Source organism: Macaca thibetana, chromosome 1 (assembly GCF_024542745.1).
Source record: "Macaca thibetana thibetana isolate TM-01 chromosome 1, ASM2454274v1, whole genome shotgun sequence".
NCBI classification, from domain to species: Eukaryota; Metazoa; Chordata; class Mammalia; order Primates; family Cercopithecidae; genus Macaca; species Macaca thibetana.
The window spans coordinates 213,326,799-213,345,730 of record NC_065578.1 but is presented as its reverse complement, the minus strand read 5'-3'; the positions used below and the strand labels follow the sequence as shown (position 1 = coordinate 213,345,730).

The window sequence follows — 18,932 nt, the reverse complement described above, 5'->3', positions numbered from 1 at the left end:
ACAGACTGGTCTCAAACTCCTGACCTCAGGTGATCTGCCCGCCTCGACCTCCCAAAGTGCTGGGATTACAGGCATGAGCCACCGTACCCAGCCCAAACCTGTTTAATGAAGGAAATAAAGTTTGGAAATGTGCATTTTACTATGCATCTATGGTATGCCACTTTCTACATAACACTGACGTGTGTACAGATATACACTGTGTGTGTGTAGGTAAGTACTATATTGGGCGCACACTTACTCCAAAGCAGAAACCTTCCGAGGTCTGGTCTCTGAGGATGTTGAGGTGGGTCACAGGGTACAGGAACAGAATAAGTCCTGCCTAGAGTCAGAGAACACAGTGAGGGTGGAGAGTCACAGGGCATTCTCCCGAGTCCAGCCGGAAGCAGAGTGAAGGTGGGAGGCCAGGGCTGCCCACACCCCCAACCTTGGCTGAGGGAGGCAGAGGGTTGGGAGAAGGCAGGGAAAGGAAGGTGGAACGTGGGAGTTATGCATTTACAGGTGGAGCTAGACCACAGGAAGTGTAGGTTGTGGCTGGTGGAGGAATAGCTAGGTGTGTTTGCTAGAAGATGAGCTAGATGAAATAGGGCCACGAAGTCTTTGAAGCTTTTTCTTTGAAAAGGTGATGTCTATTTGCCTACCCCTTGAATCTGGGCTTGACCAAAGAATGTAGTAGGACTGATATCCGGCTGGGCGTGGTGGCTCACGCCTGTAATCCCAGCACTTTGGGAAGCTGAGGCAGGTGGATCACTTGAATTCAGGAGTTTGAGACCAGCCTGGCCAACATGGTGAAACTGCATCTCCATTAAAAATATAAAAAAATTGGGTGTGGTGGTGGGTGCCTGTAGTCCCAGCTATTTGGGAGGCTGAGGCAGGAGAATTGCTTGAACTCAGGAGGTGGAGGTTGCAGTGAGTGGAGATCATATCACTGCACTCCAGCCTGGGCAACAGAGTGAGACTCCATCTCAAAAAAAAAAAAAAAAAAAAAAAAAAAAAAAAAAAAAGGTATCGGGCACGTCCAGAGCCAAGGTCACAAGATAACTTGTACCCTCCACTTTGCCCCCTTGGAATGCAGCCCTGAAACCACCTTATAAGTAGCTTTTCTAGCCTACGGGAGGATGAGAGCCATATCCAGGACTCCCGCCCACACGCAGGGGGTGAAATCAAACTCCTCAAGGACCTGCCCACATCTACCACAGAAGACAGTAAAATAGATCTCCAGTTCATCACACGAAACCATCACACAGGTTAACTAACCATTTCTTGCTCAAAAAAAAGTTAGTACTTAAAAATTTCCAAGAGCAATCAAAACCTGTCTTGTCAAGAAAGAGCATAAAAAGAGAAACCAAGCAGAAATAGCTTCAGTGTCCTTACCTGAGGCTGCCTCTCTAGGCCATCCTCACCACCCTGCGCCCCTTTAAAAGCCAGCACTGCAGAGCCATCCCTTCTGCCAGCGTCTGATGCGTCTGTCAGAGCACACATCCTTCCCGACACGGGCTAGAGAGGACTGCAGGGTCTGTCCTCAAGGCTGCTCCCATCCCTGGGGGCTGCTGACTCCAGGCAGCCAAACGTCTCCTGGGAGGCGTAGGTCATATACACGAAGCCATCCTCATCCTTGTAGTCTCTGTAGATCTCTGCCATGGTTACGCTCGTGCTGACCAGGCTCTTGTTGTTCACCAGCAAGTAAAAGGCTTCCGAGGCTCTCAGGACCATGCGGCTCCTGGGATGGGCAGGAGGGTGGTGAGGGGGTGACCTGCGAGACAGCCCAGGGATCTGCAGCCTCATGACACTCAAGAAGACTGAATTGCTCCCTCCTTCTTCCCTGAGATTTAGGAACTATAAGCTTCCCATTTGGGTCAAAAGGGTGAGGCCATTCCATGGATGAAATATGAGAACACAAACAGGACGAGGAAACATGACAACACAAAAATGCTAAGCAAATAACTTCTGTTTGTTATGAAATTCAATCTATTGGGCTGGGTGCAGTGGCTCACGCCTATAATCCCAGCTCTTTGGGAGGTCGAGGCGGGCAGATCACGAGGTCAAGAGATAGAGGCCATCCTGGCCAACATGGTAAAATCCAGTCTGTACTAAAAATACAAAAATTAGCTGGGCACGGTGACATGCACCTGTAGTCTCAGCCACTAGGGAGGCTGAGGCAGGAGAACCGGGAGGCGGAGGGTGGCGAGGTGGGGCAGAGACAAAGGCTTTTTTTTTTCCACTTACCTCTGTCTGGCCAGTGTTTTTCCACCAGATGAGAAGCCCTATCTCCCAAACTAAAGGCAGTGGTCCTCAGACTCCAGCATATATTAGAATTCCCTAGAAGATGAAGTATTGAAAGTGCAGATTCCTGGCCGGGCGCAGTGGCTCAAGCCTGTAATCCCAGCACTTTGGGAGGCCGAGATGGGTGGATCACGAGGTCAGGAGATCGAGACCATCCTGGCTAACCCGGTGAAACCCCGTCTCTACTAAAAAATACAAAAAATTAGCCGGGCGCGGTGGCGGCGCCTGTAGTCCCAGCTACTCGGGAGGCTGAGGCAGGAGAATGGCGGGAACCCGGGGGGCGGAGCTTAAAGTAAGCCAAGATGGCGCCACTGCACTCCAGCCTGGGCGACAGAGCCAGACTCCATCTCAAAAAAAAAAAAAAAAGAAAGAAAGTGCAGATTCCTGAGCACCATGCTGCAGGGGTTGACTTGGCAAATCTGGGAAGCAGCTCGGGAACATGCGTGACTGCGAAGCGGTAGATTGCACTGTGAAAAGCACGGCTGCAGAAGCGCAGGAAGCCCTCCTGCCGCTGCATCCTTGCCAGTGCTCTGTTTTTTCTTTCTTCTTTTGAGACAGAGTCTTGCTCTGTCGTCCAGGCTGGAATGCAGCAGTACGATCTCGGCTCACTGCAAACTCTGCCTCCTGCGTTCAAGCGATTCTCCTGCCTCAGCCTCCCGAATAGCTGGGATGACAGGTGTGGACCATCACGCCCGGCTAATTTTTGTATTTTTAGAGACGGGGTTTCACCATATTGACTAGGCTGGTCTCGAACTCCTGACCTCATGATCTGCCCACCTCAGCCTCCCAAAGTGCTGGGATTCCAGGCGTGAGCCACCACACCCGGATTTGCTAGTGGTCTTTCAAAGTCTCATTTATATCTATCTGCCTGCCTACCCTGCAGAAAGAGTCATTTAAATCTGGTCACTGCTTAAGTGTTTATACAAAACCTCAGCCCTTATCCCACTTGACTCTCCATTTCCAGGTAAAGAAACCAAGGCACAGAAGTTAAAGGATATGGTAGAAGCAACCCGAGTGTCCATCAATGACGAATGGAGAAACAAAATGTGGTGGACACACACAATGGAATATTATTCAGCCTCCAGAAGAAAGGACATTCTGACACATGCTACAACATGGACCAACCTTGAGGACACTATGAGACGTGAAATAAGGCAGTCACAAGAGGACAAATACTGTATGATGCCACTCACATGAGGCACTTAGTCAAAATCATACAGACAGAAATAGAACAGTGGTTTCTCTTTCCTTCCTTCCTCCCTCCCTCCCTCCCTCCCTCCTTCCCTCCCTCCCTCTCTCTCTCTCTCTCTCTTTCTTTCCTTCCTTCTTTTTTTTGATGGAGTGTTGCTCTTGTTGCCCAGGCTGGAGTGCAGTGGCATAATCTCGGCTCACTGCAACCCCTGCCTCCCCAGTTCAAGCAATTCTCCTGCCTCAGCCTCCTGACTTGGTGGGATTGCAGGCGTGCGCCACCACACCCAGCTAATTTTTGGTACTTTTAGTAGAGACGGGGTTTCACCGTGTTGGCCAGGCTGATCTCGAACTCCTGACCTCAGGTGATCTACCTGCCTCGATCTCCCAGAGTTCTGGGATTACAGGTGTGAGCCACTGCATCCGGCCAGAACAGTGGTTTCTAGGGACTGAAGGGAGAAGGAAATGGGGAATTATTATTTAATGAGTACCGAGTTTCAGTTTGGGAAGATGGAAAAGTTGTGAAGTTGAATGATGGTGATAGTAGCACAACAATGTAGTTGTACTTAATGCCACTGAACTGCACATCTAACAGTGGTTAAGATGGTCAACTTCGTGTTAGGTGTATTTTATCCTAACTAAAATAATACTACTACTAATAAAGATAAAAGACATCAACGAACCTAAGTGGCATTCTACCTGTCTGCAGTAGCCCTGGGTTTATTAGAAGCTTCCTTTTTTGCTTGCTTTCCTTTCTTTCTTTTTTTTTTGAGACGGAGTCTCGCTCTGTCGCCCAGGCTGGAGTGCAGTGGTGCGATCTCAGCTCACTGCAAGCTCCGCCTCCCGGGTTCACGCCATTCTCCTGCCTCAGCCTCCCGAGTAGCTGGGACTACAGGCGCCGCCACCGTGCCTGGCTAGTTTTTGTATTTTTTTTTAGTAGAGACGGGGTTTTACCGTGTTAGCCAGGATGGTCTCGATCTCCTGACCTCGTGATCCGCCTGTCTCGGCCTCCCAAAGTGCTGGGATTACAGGCTTGAGCCACCACACCTGGCTTCCTTCCTTCCTTCCTTCCTTCCTTCCTTCCTTCCTTCCTTCCTTCCTTCCTTCCTTCCTTCCTTCCTTCCTTCCTTCCTTCCTTCCTTCCTCTTTCTTTCTTTTTCCTTCTTCTCTTTCTCTCTTTCTTTCTCTTTCTCCTCTTTCCTTTTCCTTCTTTCTCCTTCCTTCCTTCCTTCTTCCTTCCTTCTTCCCTCCTCCTCCTCCTTCTCCTCCTTCTTCTTCTCCTTCTTCGTCTTCCTCTTCTTTCTTTTCATTCTTTCATTCTTTTGTTCTTTTTATTTAATTCCCAGTGTGATGGTAACTATATACACTTTCCTGGAGATTTGAAATGCCCCAGTATTCTCAGTCGAGCTCAACATGGAAGGCCCTCCCATCATTAGCTAGAAATAATACAGCTCAAAAACACTAAGCAAGTACATCTCTGTTCACCATGAGTTTAAAGTTAAGAATTTCCTATATGGGATGAAGAAAATGCATTATGTCACATGTTCTGACATATCACTTAAGCACCTTGGGGTGACAACTGGGAAGGAGAATTACTGAGCAGAAGTCTAAAATCCTTCCCCTTGGATTCAAGATACAGAGGAGTAGCCACATTTGGCTGGACTTCGTAGGGACTCTGAGTCATTTCATTAGCATAGCAGGTGAAGCCTGTTGGGAATGGCTAATCCTCTCTTTAAGCATCCTCAACCTAAACAACCAATCCTCCACACACTGTGTGGGTGAGGGTACATCCAGCGCACTCCCTGTGCCAGCTACTAGGACTGAAGGGGTTAAGTTCTGTGATGGGTGGAGGAAAAATAATTTCAGAACCTGGTTAATGAACACTGGCTAATCCAGGATGGAGCCCTGACCATGGTTATGCTCTGTGGTGAGCCCTTGCTGGTCCTGCACGGGAAAGGGGGCAGCTGAAGACCGGCTGTTGCAGTCGGCTCCTATGTCCAGAAACTGCACCTTTATTTCCTTTCTTCCTCTACCAGGCTCTAATTTTTTTTTTTTTTTTTTGAGACAGAGCCTCGCTTTGTCATCCAGGCTGGAGTGCAGTGGCGCGATCTTGGCTCACTGCAAGCTCTGCCTCCCGGGTTCACGCCATTCTCCTGCCTCAGCCTCCTGAGTAGCTGGGACTATAGGTGCCTGCCACCATGCCCGGCTAATTTTTTGTATTTTTAGTAGAGACGGGGTTTCACTGTGTTAGCCAGGATGGTCTTGATCTCCTGACCTTGTGATCCACCCATCTTGGCCTACCAAAGTGCTGGGATTACAGGCGTGAGCCACCGCGCCCGGCCCAGACTCTCATTTATTAAAGGTTGGTGAGTCCCCAAGAGTAAAAACTCTGCGGTTTGGTGGATATTTATGCACATAGCCCAGCACAGTGGCTGATACATAATGGATGCTTCTTAATGCTTTCTAATTATTGCTAATTAGAGATTATTAACTATTTCTAAATGAATTAATGTAGAAATTCATCTTACTGGGCTGAAGAATGGGGAGTGCATGGAGTTTGGGGTGCACCTATTGGGAACAAAGGGGGAAGTTGTATTAAGACTCACTTTTCGGGGCCAGGTGTGGTGGCTCACGCCTGTAATCCCAGCACTTTGGGAGGCTGAGGCAGGTGGATCACGAGGTCAGGAGATCGAGACCATCCTGGCTAACACAGTGAAACCCTGTCTCTACTAACAATACAAAAAATTAGCCAGGCATGGTGGCGGCCACCTGTAGTCCCAGCTACTCGGGAGGCTGAGGCAGGAGAATGTCATGAACCCGAGAGGCAGAGCTTGCAGTGAGCCGAGATCGCACCACTACACTCCAGCCTGGGCAACAGAGTGAGACTCCATATCAAACAAACGAACGAATAAATAAATAAACAAATGAAGACTCACTTTTCGGTGAAGTCACTCGAGCCTCCACAGCATCTGAAGTCTGACAGGAATTGGGATCTAAGCCTGACTTTGGTTTTCCTTTAGTCGTCCTTAGTCTCCACTCCATTAACCTTAGCAGTTCTGAGAATGCAGAGTGTTCTGTAAGAGTTCATTAAAATATTGTAATAGATGTTCTGAAGAAGCTATCTGCATCAGCCAAAACCTTCGAGAGGTTGTATGTAGTTCAGGGAGACTGACCAGCCAAGTTTATTATTATTATTATTATTACTATTATTATTATTTTGAGATAGAGTCTCACTCTGTCACCCAGGCTGGAGTGTAGTGGCATGATCTTTGCTTACTGCAACCTCCACCTCCCAGGTTCAAGTGATTCTCGTGCCTCAGCCTCTGAGTAGCTGGGACTACAGGTGCGTGCCAACACGCCCAGCTAATTTTTATATTTTTAATAGAGATGGGGTTTTGCCATGTTGGCCAGGCTGGTCTTTAACTCCTGACCTCAAGTGATCTGCCCGCCTCAGCTTCCCAAAGTGCTGGGATTACAGGTGTGAGCCACCGTGCCCAGATGAGCCAAGTTTATTTACTGAGCCCCTATCAGCTATTTTGAGTTGCATATCATTTTTATTGAGTTCAGCTGGCAGGTGACAACTTCAATCCCTTCAGCTTTATCTGTCATTTATCAGTATCTGGCCTGCCTTGTGTTGTCCTGTGTAGGTGGAAGCTGGGTGAGGGAAAGGCCTGGTTCCTCTGCTCGATGATTCTCGCAGGTGGACTGAGCGTTTCCTCCTGAAAATTTCCTCCCTGACATCAGGGGGAAAGAACCACTCAGGGGCAAAATGCTGTCAGTGGGCTTCACAAATACCTGGAAACAAAGTTATCTGGACTAGTTTCCAAAGATTATTTTGGAAACTTATTAGAGAAATTTAATAATTGAAATACAGTGCCAGTAAAACGTTAGAATAACACAGAGAACCTGCTGTTACAGCAACATTGGGAGCTCTCACTTTCTTTTTTTTTTTTTTTGAGATAGAGTCTCGCCCTGCTGCCCAGGCTGGAATGCAGTGGCATGATCAAAACTCACTGCAGCCTCCACCTCTCGGGCTCAAGTGACCCTCCCACCTCAGCCTCCCAAGTAGCTGTACTACAGGCACACGCCACCACACTTCGCTAATTTTTGTATGTTTTGTAGAGACAGGGTTTCACCATGTTCCCCAGGCTGGTCCTGAACTCCTGCACTAAAAGGCCCGCCCGCCTTGGCCTCCCAAAGTGCTGGGATTAGAGGTGTGAGTTCATTTGCTTTAGGCTTGCTAGTGAGATACTTACCGCTTGTTTAAAATAGGTGATTTATGAGATCATCCTCTTTAAAGGCACAAGTGAAGGGAAAAGTAAAACATAAATTCTTCTCATTCCTTCTCTGCCAGATCCTGTCCTTCCAAAAGGCCCAGGTGCTCACAGCACATGCACACGTACACTGTGTCACCTGTCGAATGGTGCTGAGGGACTAAACCACGGTCACCTCCCGTGGGACCAGGAACTTAGTTTTTGTCCAGCAGTGGCAGGAATGTCTCTCTGGGGGTAGCGCTCCACTATCACCTGTCAAGAATTTCGGCATAAATTTCTTCTGATACAAGTGCCTAAGAATGTGACTCAGAGTTCTATGTGTCTTAGGAACTTGGAACAGAGAGAAGACCATTGGGCGCTTTTTGTTTTTTCAAAGAATAGGATCAGAGGTCCCCCTAACAGAAGTACAACGGTGTCTCACTGGGACCTTGTTTGGGAACTTCGCCCAGATTCCAGCAATTTCCTCTTGTCTGGTTGCTGTGACTATTTCAAGTATAAAAGAATAAGCAAACGGCTAAGCGAGCCATAGCTTCTCTTCTTTTTTCCCCCTGGTCAGCCAGAAAGGTACCTCTAGAAGTTTACTAAATTCTCCCTCTGCTTGAAAGATCTGAGGCTTGGGATTTTCAGTGGAGGCAGCGTTTTACTTAACAGCTGTGTCTGTGTCTGACTTAAAAAAGAAAAAAAAAAAAAAAAAGTCCTGCAACCAGGACCTAACTCATTCTTCCAGCAGCTTCCAAACGGCCTGTAGGAGCCTGAAGAGGCCCCTCTGTAGGGCTGAGTGACATCAGGCCCCTTCTCTCCCTCCCCTCTTCCCACTCCCCCTCCGTGGGCAGTAGGAGGTCAGTTCTGAGGTTGGAAATGAAATGACCATCTGTATATTGGTCAGAGAAAGTCACTTTGCTCATTATTAGTAAAGAATGTATCTTTGCCAAAGAAATTAAGGTTTGCAATGGAGCACTGTAATACTAGTCTGCACTATAATATGGTCTCATAGGCCTTAGCTCAGGAGCTCTGACAGAATTAGTCTCAAGTGAGGACTTTTTTTTGAGATGGGGTCTCGCTCTGTCACCCGGGCTGCAGTGCAGTGGCGCGATCTCGGCTCACTGCAACCTTCGCCTCACGGGTTCAAGTGATTCTCAAGTGAGGACATTTGAATACCACAGTTATAAAGCAGATAGAAGATTGGGTCGCCTTACCCTGAAATGTGTTGCCATTTTTCATAGTGAGCAATAGAAAGGTTGAGTAATTTGCCCAGATAAAAAGAGGTGAAACTAGCGTTAAAATCCTGGTGTGTTATCAAAGTATCATTGCACTCTGCAGTTTTCCAGCATATTCTGTCATACTTCTGCAGTTTCAGGAATGTGGGTAGGACCATTATCATAACTAAGATTTGGTGTTTAATAGATGATGAAACTGAGGTCCATAGAAATGAACTTACTTGCCTAGGACCAAACAGATGCTTAGACTGACCCAGTTCTTTGTTCCCAGACCAGGATATTCTAGCCTAGTGCACTTCTTTTACGCAGGATGGTTTTAGGACTTAGCTTTCCTGTCTAGAAAAAGATGCTGCTCTTGACGCTGACCACTTCCTTGCCCCAGATCCAGGAGCACAGTGGTCCTTCCATGATTCACACCCATCCTTTTCCTGAGAATAAACAGGATCAGGCTAGGCACATTGGCTCGCACCTGTAATTCCAGCACTTTCGGAGGCTGAAGCAGGAGGATTGATTGAGGCCAGGAGACTGAGACTAGCTTGTATAGTGAGATTCCATCAATACAAAAAATTTTTTTTTAAATTAGCTGGCGTGGTGGCATGCACTGTAGTCCCAGCTACTCAGGAGGCTGAGGCAGGAGGGTCGCTTGAGTCCAGGAGGTTGAGGTTGTAGCGAGCCACCATCTTGCCATTGCACTCCAGCCTGGCAATAGAGCAAGGCCCTGTCTCTAAGCAAATGAAGAAACAAATCAAATAAACAGGACCATTAGCATCTGTTCTATTGTTACTAGATGGCCCATGATCTTTAGGGGTCTCACTGCTGTGGGGACTGCTCTGGGACCATTCCATGCTGAGTTATTTGACATCTGAAGAGTCTTCAGTCAAATGAGGATGATGGAGAGGAAAATGGCCAAACATTTCCAGGTCCGCTGAGGGACAGAAGGAAAAATAGTAGTTTCCTGATTTTTACCTATTTAAAAAAAAAAAACAACTCATTTTTTTGTTTAATTTTGCATTTCCTCCTGCCTAGGAAGCTGGGCCAATGGTTTCTGAGCCAACTCCGAGTCCTTGAGCTCCCAGGGAATGGAGAGAACTTGGCCTCTGCAGTCAGAAGGATTTCTTAGTAGGCTTCTATATCCCAGACCACTCCACCATGAAGAGTGTCTTCCCTGACTCTGCCTAGGCACAGCGGAGTGAGCCAGGGCAGTGACTTAAGTTGTTTCATAAAGCTCTGCACCAGGCTTGGCCGGCGTGGCTAAATGCTGAAGTCCAAAACGTGTCCTGGCAAATCTTTCGAGATCGCTCCACTACACTTCAGCCTAGGCAGCAGAGAGAGACTCAAAAAAACTGAAAAATTTAAGGTCCTACCTCACAGCTCCCGCAATCCACTATCATAGTAGTGCCTTGTCTCCTTTCATGAGTCAGCTTTGCAGGTGTTTGTGTCTTATCCTTGGGGATGAAAAAAGATTTTCTGTCACCAATAACTCTAACACAAGTCTGGAAAACAATTTGGAATCTGAGTTGCAGAAGGTAGCAGACACAAATGGAGTTCCAAGCCCATTTTTCTAAGATCCTGAGCAATTTCTTGCTTTCTGCACCTCTTGCATTTATTGTAATGTACCCCCAAGAAACCTGGCCATTAGCTCTGTATCTGCTTAAGAAACCTGCACTTTCAGAATCTTCAAGGCTGGAAGGAGAACACAGCACCAGTCAGGCACCATGACCTGAAGGTTGGCACCTTGGGAATTTTTGCAGCTGGATCCCAGACCTGTCTCTTCAGGAAACACAGGATTTGGAACCTGACAGCTTGAATGGGACATTCAACATTTGGATTCTGAAAAAATCCAAATGTTCTTCAGGAACATTTGTTATTGATTGTAGGGACCAGCCCCACAGGGTCGGTGGATTTTTCTCCCCGTGTGCAGAGACAAGAGATTGTAGAAATAAAGACGCAAGACAAAGAGATAAAAGAGAAGACAGCTGGGCCCGGGGGACCACGACCACCAAGACGCAGAGACCGGTAGTGGCCCCGAATGCCTGGCTGTGCTGCTATTGATTGGATACAAGACAAGGGGGCAGGGTAAGGAGTGTGAGTCATCTCCAATGATAGGTAATGTCACCTGAGTCACGTGTCCACTGGACGGGGGTCCCTTCCCTGTTTGGCAGCCGAGGCGGAGGGGGGGAGAGAGAGAGAGAGAGAGAGAGAGAGAGAGAGAGAGAGAGAGAGAGCTTACGCCATTATTTCTGCATATCAGAGACTTTTAGTACTCTCGCTAATTTTGCTACTGCTATCTAAAAGGCAGAGCCAGGTGTACAGGACGGAACATGAAGGTGGACTAGGAGTGTGACCACTGAAGCACAGCATCACAGGGAGACAGTTAGGTCTCCGGATAACTGCGGGCGGGCTTGACTGATGTCAGGCCCTCCACAAGAGGTGGAGGAGTAGAGTCTTCTCTAAAACTCCCCCGGGGAAAGGGGGACTCCCTTTCCAGGTCTGCTAAGTAGCAGGTGTTTTTCCTTGGCACTGACGCTACGGTTAGACCACGGTCCGCTTGGCAACGGGCGTCTTCCCAGACGCTGGCGTTACCACTAGACCAAGGAGCCCTCTGGTGGCCCTGTCTGGGCATAACAGAAGGCTCACACTTGTCTTCTGGTCACTTCTCACTATGTCCCCTCAGCTCCTATCTCTGTATGGCCTGGCTTTTCCTAAGTTATGATTGTAGAGTGAGGATTATTATAATTTTGGAATAAAGAGTAACTGCTACAAACTAATGATTAATGATGTCCATATATAATCATATCTATGATCTATATCTAGTATAACGCTTGTTATTTTATATGTTTTATTACACTGAAACAGCTCGTGCCCTCGGTCTCTTGCCTCGGCACCTGGGTGGCTTGCCGTCCACAATAGATGAAAGTTTTATTTTGCATAATAAGAACGTGGAAGGCTGACCATATTTTACATTAACATTGTCAGACATTTTTATGTTGAACTTTTCTTCTACACATGAAATCTGAATTGCTCTGGCTCATTACCTGCCAACATTTCGTTTCCACTGTGGGGTACACAGAAGTAACCAGGAGGCCGGGCGTGGTGGCTCATGCCTGTAATCCCAGTACTTTGGGAGGTTGATGCGGGCAGATCACCCGAGGTTGGGAGTTTGAGACCAGCCTGACCAACATGGAGAAACCCCGTCTCTACTAAACATACAAAATTAGCCAGGCATGGTGGCAGGCGCCTGTAATTCCAGCTACTTGGGAAGCTGAGGCAGGAGAATCGCTTGAACCCAGAAGGTGGAGGTTGCAGTGAGCTGAGATGGCGCCACTGCACTCCAGCAGCCCGGGCAACAACAGCGAGACTCCGTCTCAAAAAAAAAAAAAAAGGTAACCAGAACACAGCATCTACCCTTCCTGGGTGGCAACACTGGATCATTCTTTTCTTGTTTCTGTTATCTGCATTAGCTGAGCCATTTGCTACTTGTGTCTAATTTGATCTAAGTCAAAAGCATACCTGGTAAAATGCCGTAGCAGGAAATGGTATCCCAGAATGATTTACATCATGGAATGGAGTAACCTAATGCTACCAAGGAAAACTGCCAAGCATCTTCCCCTCTTTCTATGAATTGACTTTATATATTTTTTTCTGGCTAGTAAAATTATTAAAACATTCCTCCTTTGGCTTAATAAATTAGCTTTAAAATCTTAATTACCACTGAGCACAGTGGGTCATGCTTGTAATCCCTGCACTTTGGGAGGCCGAGGTGCGTGGATGACTTGAGGTCAGGAGTTCCAGACCAGCCTGGTCAACATAGCAAAACTCCTTCTCTACTAAAAATACAAAAAATTAGCCAGTCGTGGTGGCATGCATCTGTACTCCTAGCTACTCAGGAGGCTGAGGCAAGAGAATCGCTTGAACCTGGGAGGCGGAGGTTGCAGTGAGCTGAAATCACGCCGCTGCTCTCCAGCCTGGGTGGAGTCTCAAAAATTAATAAAATTAAAAACTAATTAGTTAATTAAATAAAATATTAATTACCATGAAGTCTTGTGAGGCTCTTCACTTTTTTCAAAGTACAGTACTGAAATATTCAATACAGCATTGTTTGAATACTGAAAAAAGGTAATCTAAATGTCATTAAGAAACAAGTAAATTACGACATGCATTTTAAGGAGAGTAAAGAGAAGTATATTAATATCTATGTATTTCTTATGCAGACATAGATGTTAATGATGTTCAAATTATATGCAGATTGAAAAAATTAGTTGCAGAAGTTGTGTTTTTCAAAAGTCTCAGAAAACAACCTGGTAACAGAGGAGGAAACTAGGATTAGGGGTACTAATCAAAAGAGACTTGAAATTGATCTCTAATGTTGGACTTTTTATGTGGGAATATATTTGTGTGCTTCTTGTATAATTAAAATAAATAAAAATAAAACAGTGTATAAAAAGTGGTTTTATAATGACCTCAAAGGTGCCTGGAAGGTCTCTGAAGCCATTCAGGTGTGGAGGAGCTGCCCTCTTGTGGAGTTTTTGGAGTAGTTTTTACTCCTGAATCAAAGAATTTACTGTGTTTTCATTCACAGAACACTGGAGTGCCAATTTCAGAGTTAGAGATCAATCTCTCATGATTATCCTGTGAGAAAAAAGACAGTAAAGGTTTAGTGGCTTTCCAAAAGTCACTTAGAGTTTTAGGCAAGTCACAATTACAGACCAAGTCTTCTGATCCCTAGCTGGAGTTCTTTCAGCTATTCTGCCTCCCCTAAACCATGAGCCAGTGAGTGTTAAAGAAAACCCACTGTGGCCGGGCGCGGTGGTGGCTCACACCTGCAATCCCAGCACTTGGGAGGCCGAGGCGGACGGATCAAGAGGTCAGGAGATCGAGACCATCCTCACCAACATGGTGAAACGCTGTCTCTACTAAAATACAAAAAATTAGCTGGGCATGATGGCGCGCTCCTGTAGTCCCAGCTACTCGGGAGGCTGAGGCAAGGGAACTTGCTTGAACCCCGGAGGTGGAGATTGCAGTGAGCCGAGATCACGCCACTGCACTCCAGCCTGGTGAAAGAGCAAGACTCCGTCTTAAATAAATAAATAAATAAAACACAATGGGGTTTCACCATGTTGGCCAGGCTGGTCTCGAACTTCTGACCTCAGGTGATCCGCCTACCTCAGCCTCCCAAAGTGCTGAGATTACAGGCATGAGCCACCACGCCCGGCCTTTGAAAATCTTTTTATAGGGGTAAAATATACATAATTCTTATCATCTTAACAATTTTAAGTGGATGATTAAGTGGCATTAAGTACATTCATATTGTGCAACCATCACCACCATCCATCTTCAGAATTTTCCATTGTAAAATTGAACTGACATATTTAATAAAAGTATAAACCTCAAAGCCATATCTAGCCATTAAGCAACATCTGAATGCAGTAAGTTGAGTATTGGGGTAGAATAGGGAAGTGACCAGGACTTGCCTCTAGCCACAGATGACTCACTTACCTGTTTCAAATATGTGATTATGCTACAGCCCACTTAATTTTTCTGGTCCTGTTATAGACAGCTCTATCCCTAGACTTCTCTAGCCTGAGATGATCAAGGAATGAATAAAGGATGGCGATTCGTCCTCTATGACCAGTTAAAAAACAAAGATTTGGGACTTTATTTCTACCTAGGATGGACGAAGCTGGAAAAAAGATTCATTCTCACATTAATAACAATAAAAACCAGATAATCTACAAAATAATAACTTTCCTTTAAATCGTTAGAGGGCTGGTCTGGGTGTGGTGGCCTGTAATCTCAGCACTTTGGGAGGCTGAGTTGGGCAGATCACTTGAGGTAAGGAGTTCAAGAGCAGCCTGGCCAACATAGTGAAACCCTGTCTCTACTAAAAATACAAAGATCAGCCAGACATAGTGGCAGGCGCCTGTAATCCCAGCTACTTGGGAGGCTGAGGCAGAATAGGTTGAGCCGGGGTGTCAGAGGTTGCAGTGAGCTGATATATGTCACTGCACTCCAGCCCAGGTGACAGAGTGAGACTCCATCTCAAAACAAACAAACAAACAAACAACAACATTAGAGGGTTAAGACTGCAGGGCAAAAGTAGCCTGAATTCTAAGGATAGATGGGAGGGCCCAAGGACAGCCACAATGCTAGCACTGGCTTATCTGGGACACAGCATGGAAGGAAGACAGGGCCTCTGTATAACAGAGTAAGAATTTAACTAGAGTTTTTTTGCTTTGTTTCGTTTTTGTTTTGAGACAGGGTCTCACTCTATTACCCGTTTTGGAGTTGAGTGATGCAATCACAGCTTACTGCAGCCTTGACCTCCTGGGCTCAAGAGATCCTCCCACCTGAGCCTCCCAAGTTTGAATTTTGCTAGTTGTACACTCATGCTTCAGTTCAACACGTTCCACTGTCCTCTGGATCTCCTGCAGTGTAGCAGGCAGCCGAACCCAGAGGCACCATCGGACTCATTTCTAATTTCTGTAGCAAAAATAGGTGATAGGTGATATTGAGTTCTTTCATTAGCAGGCATAAAATATCTGGTTGTCTTTTTTTTTTCTTGTTTTTTGAGACAGGGTCTTGCTATGTCATCCAGGCTGGAGTGCAGTGGCACAATCACAGCTCACTGCAGCCTCAGTCTGGTGGGCTTAAGTGATCCTCCCATCTTAGCCATGGGAGTAGCTGGGAATACAGGCACATGCCAGGAGGCCTGGCTAATTAAAACTTTTTTTTTTTTTTTTGGTAGAGATGAGATCTCAGTATGCTACCCAAGCTGGTCTCAAACTCCTGAGATCAAGCAGTCCTCCCACCTTGACCTCACAAAGTGGTAGGATTAGAGGCGTGAGCCACCGTGCCCGGCCTTTTTGTGATGTTATAGCAATTGATGCACAAAATCCAAATTTATTGATCCACTGGGTAATGAAAAATGATATGATCTTAATTATTAGAACACTAGAAAGAGATAGTTCCTTCATCTGCCATTTAGTTATCCAGTTGTACTGTTCATAGAGGAAAGAAAGGAAAAATGGTTTTTTTGCTTCCAGTTTTCAAGACAATGAATACTCCATCATCCTACAAGGTGACCAATTATTCTTAATGTTTATGATGGGTTTTAATAAATTGCAATTATCTTCTTTGAAGACCAAAGTTTCCCACATTTGCACAGTGGGGGCCCCTTTAAGCTGGTTCTTGAATCTTTTGGAAATTGTTAATCTCTATTTTTGTTTTGTTTCGTTTTTTTGAGACGGAGTCTCGCTCTGTCGCCCAGGCTGGAGTTAGTGGCGCGATCTCGGCTCACTGCAAGCTCCGCCTCCCGGGTTCCCGCCATTCTCCTACCTCGGCCTCCCCAGTAGCTGGGACTACAGGCGCCGCCACCACGCCCGGCTAAGTTTTTTGTATTTTTAGTAGATACGGGGTTTCACCGTGTTAGCCAGAATGGTCTCGATCTCCTGACCTCGTGATCCGCCCGCCTCGGCCTCCCAAAGTGCTGGGATTACAGGCATGAGCCACCGCGCCCGGCCTTGTTTTGGATTTTTGAGACCGAGCTTCGTCTTGTTGCCCAGGCTGGAGTGCGATGGTGCGATCTCGGCTCACTACAACCTCCGCCTCCGGGTTTCAAGTAAGTCTCCTGCTTCAGCCTCCCAGGTAGCTGGGATTACAGGCATGCACCACCACTCTCGGCTAATTCTGTATTTTTAGTAGACTGGGTTTCACCATGTTGTCCAGGCTGGTCTCCAACTCCTGACCTCAGGTGATCCACCCACCTTGGCCTCCCAAAGTCCTGGAATTACAGGCACGACACACTACACCCAGCCCCTCTATTTGTTGTGACAAGATATCCTAGGCTTATCTTTTACATTTCCTGCCAGACTATTTTCCCCAAATCCTCGTTTTAATGAAAAAAGCAAAAGGTAGTTTAAAACCACAAGCTGATGTGCTAAACATCCTGATAGTTATGAATTTGTATTGAACATACTGGTACAAACTGATGAATGTGTGTATTCACACGTATCTAAATGTATTCAATATACATTCATGAATTTATACCACTACGTCCAATTCAAATTCATAGCCATGGGATTCCGCCCCCCCCCCCAAAAAAAATTACATGTTCTGTATTCTCTTTCTCCTTTTTCTCACATTAAAATCCCTGGTTCTAGGCTGGGTGCAGTGGCTTAAGCCTGCCATCCCAGCACTCTGGGAGGCTGAGGTGGGTGGATCACCTGAGGTTGAGACCAGTCTGGCCAACATATTGAAACCCCATCTCTACTAAAAATACAAAAATGAAGCTGGGCGTGGTGGCACACACCTGTAATCCCAGCTACTTGGGAGACTGAGGCAGGAGAATCACTTGAACCTGAGAGGCGGAGGTTGTAGTGAGCTGAGATTACGACACAGCAAGACTCCATCTTGAAAAAAAAAAAAAAAAGGACCCTGATTCTCAAGAAAACAGGATTTCAAATATCCTATAAATAGTAATTATTCTATTCCACAGTATACACACAGTCCCAAAATATCAGACTACCACTAGCTAAACCAAATGTTTTTGCACATGCTTTTATATACGATGCTTTAACTCTTAGTTTTAAGTGTATAAGCAACATACGTTTACTACTCACCGCCAGTCTGTCACTATTTCTCTAGTCATTTTGGTTATCTGGAGCTCATTTTCTGAACTTCCTGATAAACTGCTTAAGGGAACGACATTTCCCATTTCCCAAATTTTTCTGTGTTGGATATGTTTGTGCCAGCCTTTTATACTTACAATTTTATTAGATTTGAAAACCTCAGCTCACATTTTTCTTTGGGTATTCAAAAATGATCACTCCATTTTCTTCAGGCATAAAGTATAATTGTGAAGAAAGTCTGATCATCATCTTACATTTCACCTGGTTTTGCCTAGCCAAAGTTTTCTTCCTTTAAAGTATAGTATTTATGTCTTGGTGTTAGCTGCTGCTTAGGTACCAGAGTTCACTTTTAAAATATTGTTTCATATATTTAAATAAAACATTTTCTTAAATTATAGGGTTTTGTTGTTTCAAATTCCCATTATCTGTAGGTTGGGTCTTCTTTGTCGTTTTCTAATTAAACAAAAATTGATTTTTTATTCCTTTTTATTTTTACCTCTTTTAAAAGACATTATCCATAGTGTTTATATTGCATCTCTGATGTTTTTAGTTACAATGTTTTCTTGAGCTTATTTCTGATTCTTGTAATCCTAAATTTGTCATATTTTATATCATCTTTCTAATATCTTTTAGCACATTTTAAACAAACGAGTTTTGCTCTGCTCTGTGGACCTATCTTTCTGATACATCTTCATTGTCCAGAAATCTTCTCTACTCTTTCTTTTCATTAAAATAACTTTGTATGAGATTCATCTAAAAACTTTCCTTAGTTTCTTTTTAAGTAAAATTCTGTTTCCTAAACTTTGAGAAGGAAACATGATTCATGGGAACGTCTCTAAGTTTCTTTTTAAGTGTTCAAAACCAGTATTCTGCTGAGAGATTTTGGTTGACGATTCCCTATTCTACTTGTATTTGGACCTTCTCTTCATCTTTCTCTTCTTCGATTTGGCTTCCCCCCAGCAGTTTCTCTTCTGTGGGGAACGCTGTCCTGGAAGAGAACCTTGAACTCAGTGAATCAGTTCTAATACTTCCTAGGGGCTAGTTTACTTCAGTCCTTCAGACCTTAATACAAGCCTCTTGGACTCACCCACCTTCAAAATGGGCAAAGCCTCTCCCACTTGAGTGCTGTTTTCAACCTGGCCTGCTGTACTGTCCTCAGGTCATTAGATGCCATTTCCTCACTCTGCTTCGCCTGAACTGATGCCAATGCCAGCTTGTGGTCTTGTGGCTATCTTCACCCACTCACGTTGCTCATGGATTTTTATTTTGCTATCCAGTTGCTATTATATGGTGATTTGGAGATTGGAAACTGGCACTGCTGCCATCTGCCCCTTCTCCCACACTAT

The 18,932-nt window shown here is 45.5% G+C and overlaps 1 pseudogene; it reads right to left on the bottom strand.

The window, feature by feature from the left end:
- Positions 1–1,494: 1,494 nt before the first annotated feature.
- LOC126958823 (microtubule-associated proteins 1A/1B light chain 3C-like) lies at positions 1,495–11,194 on the bottom strand (annotated as a pseudogene).
- Positions 11,195–18,932: the final 7,738 nt, after the last annotated feature.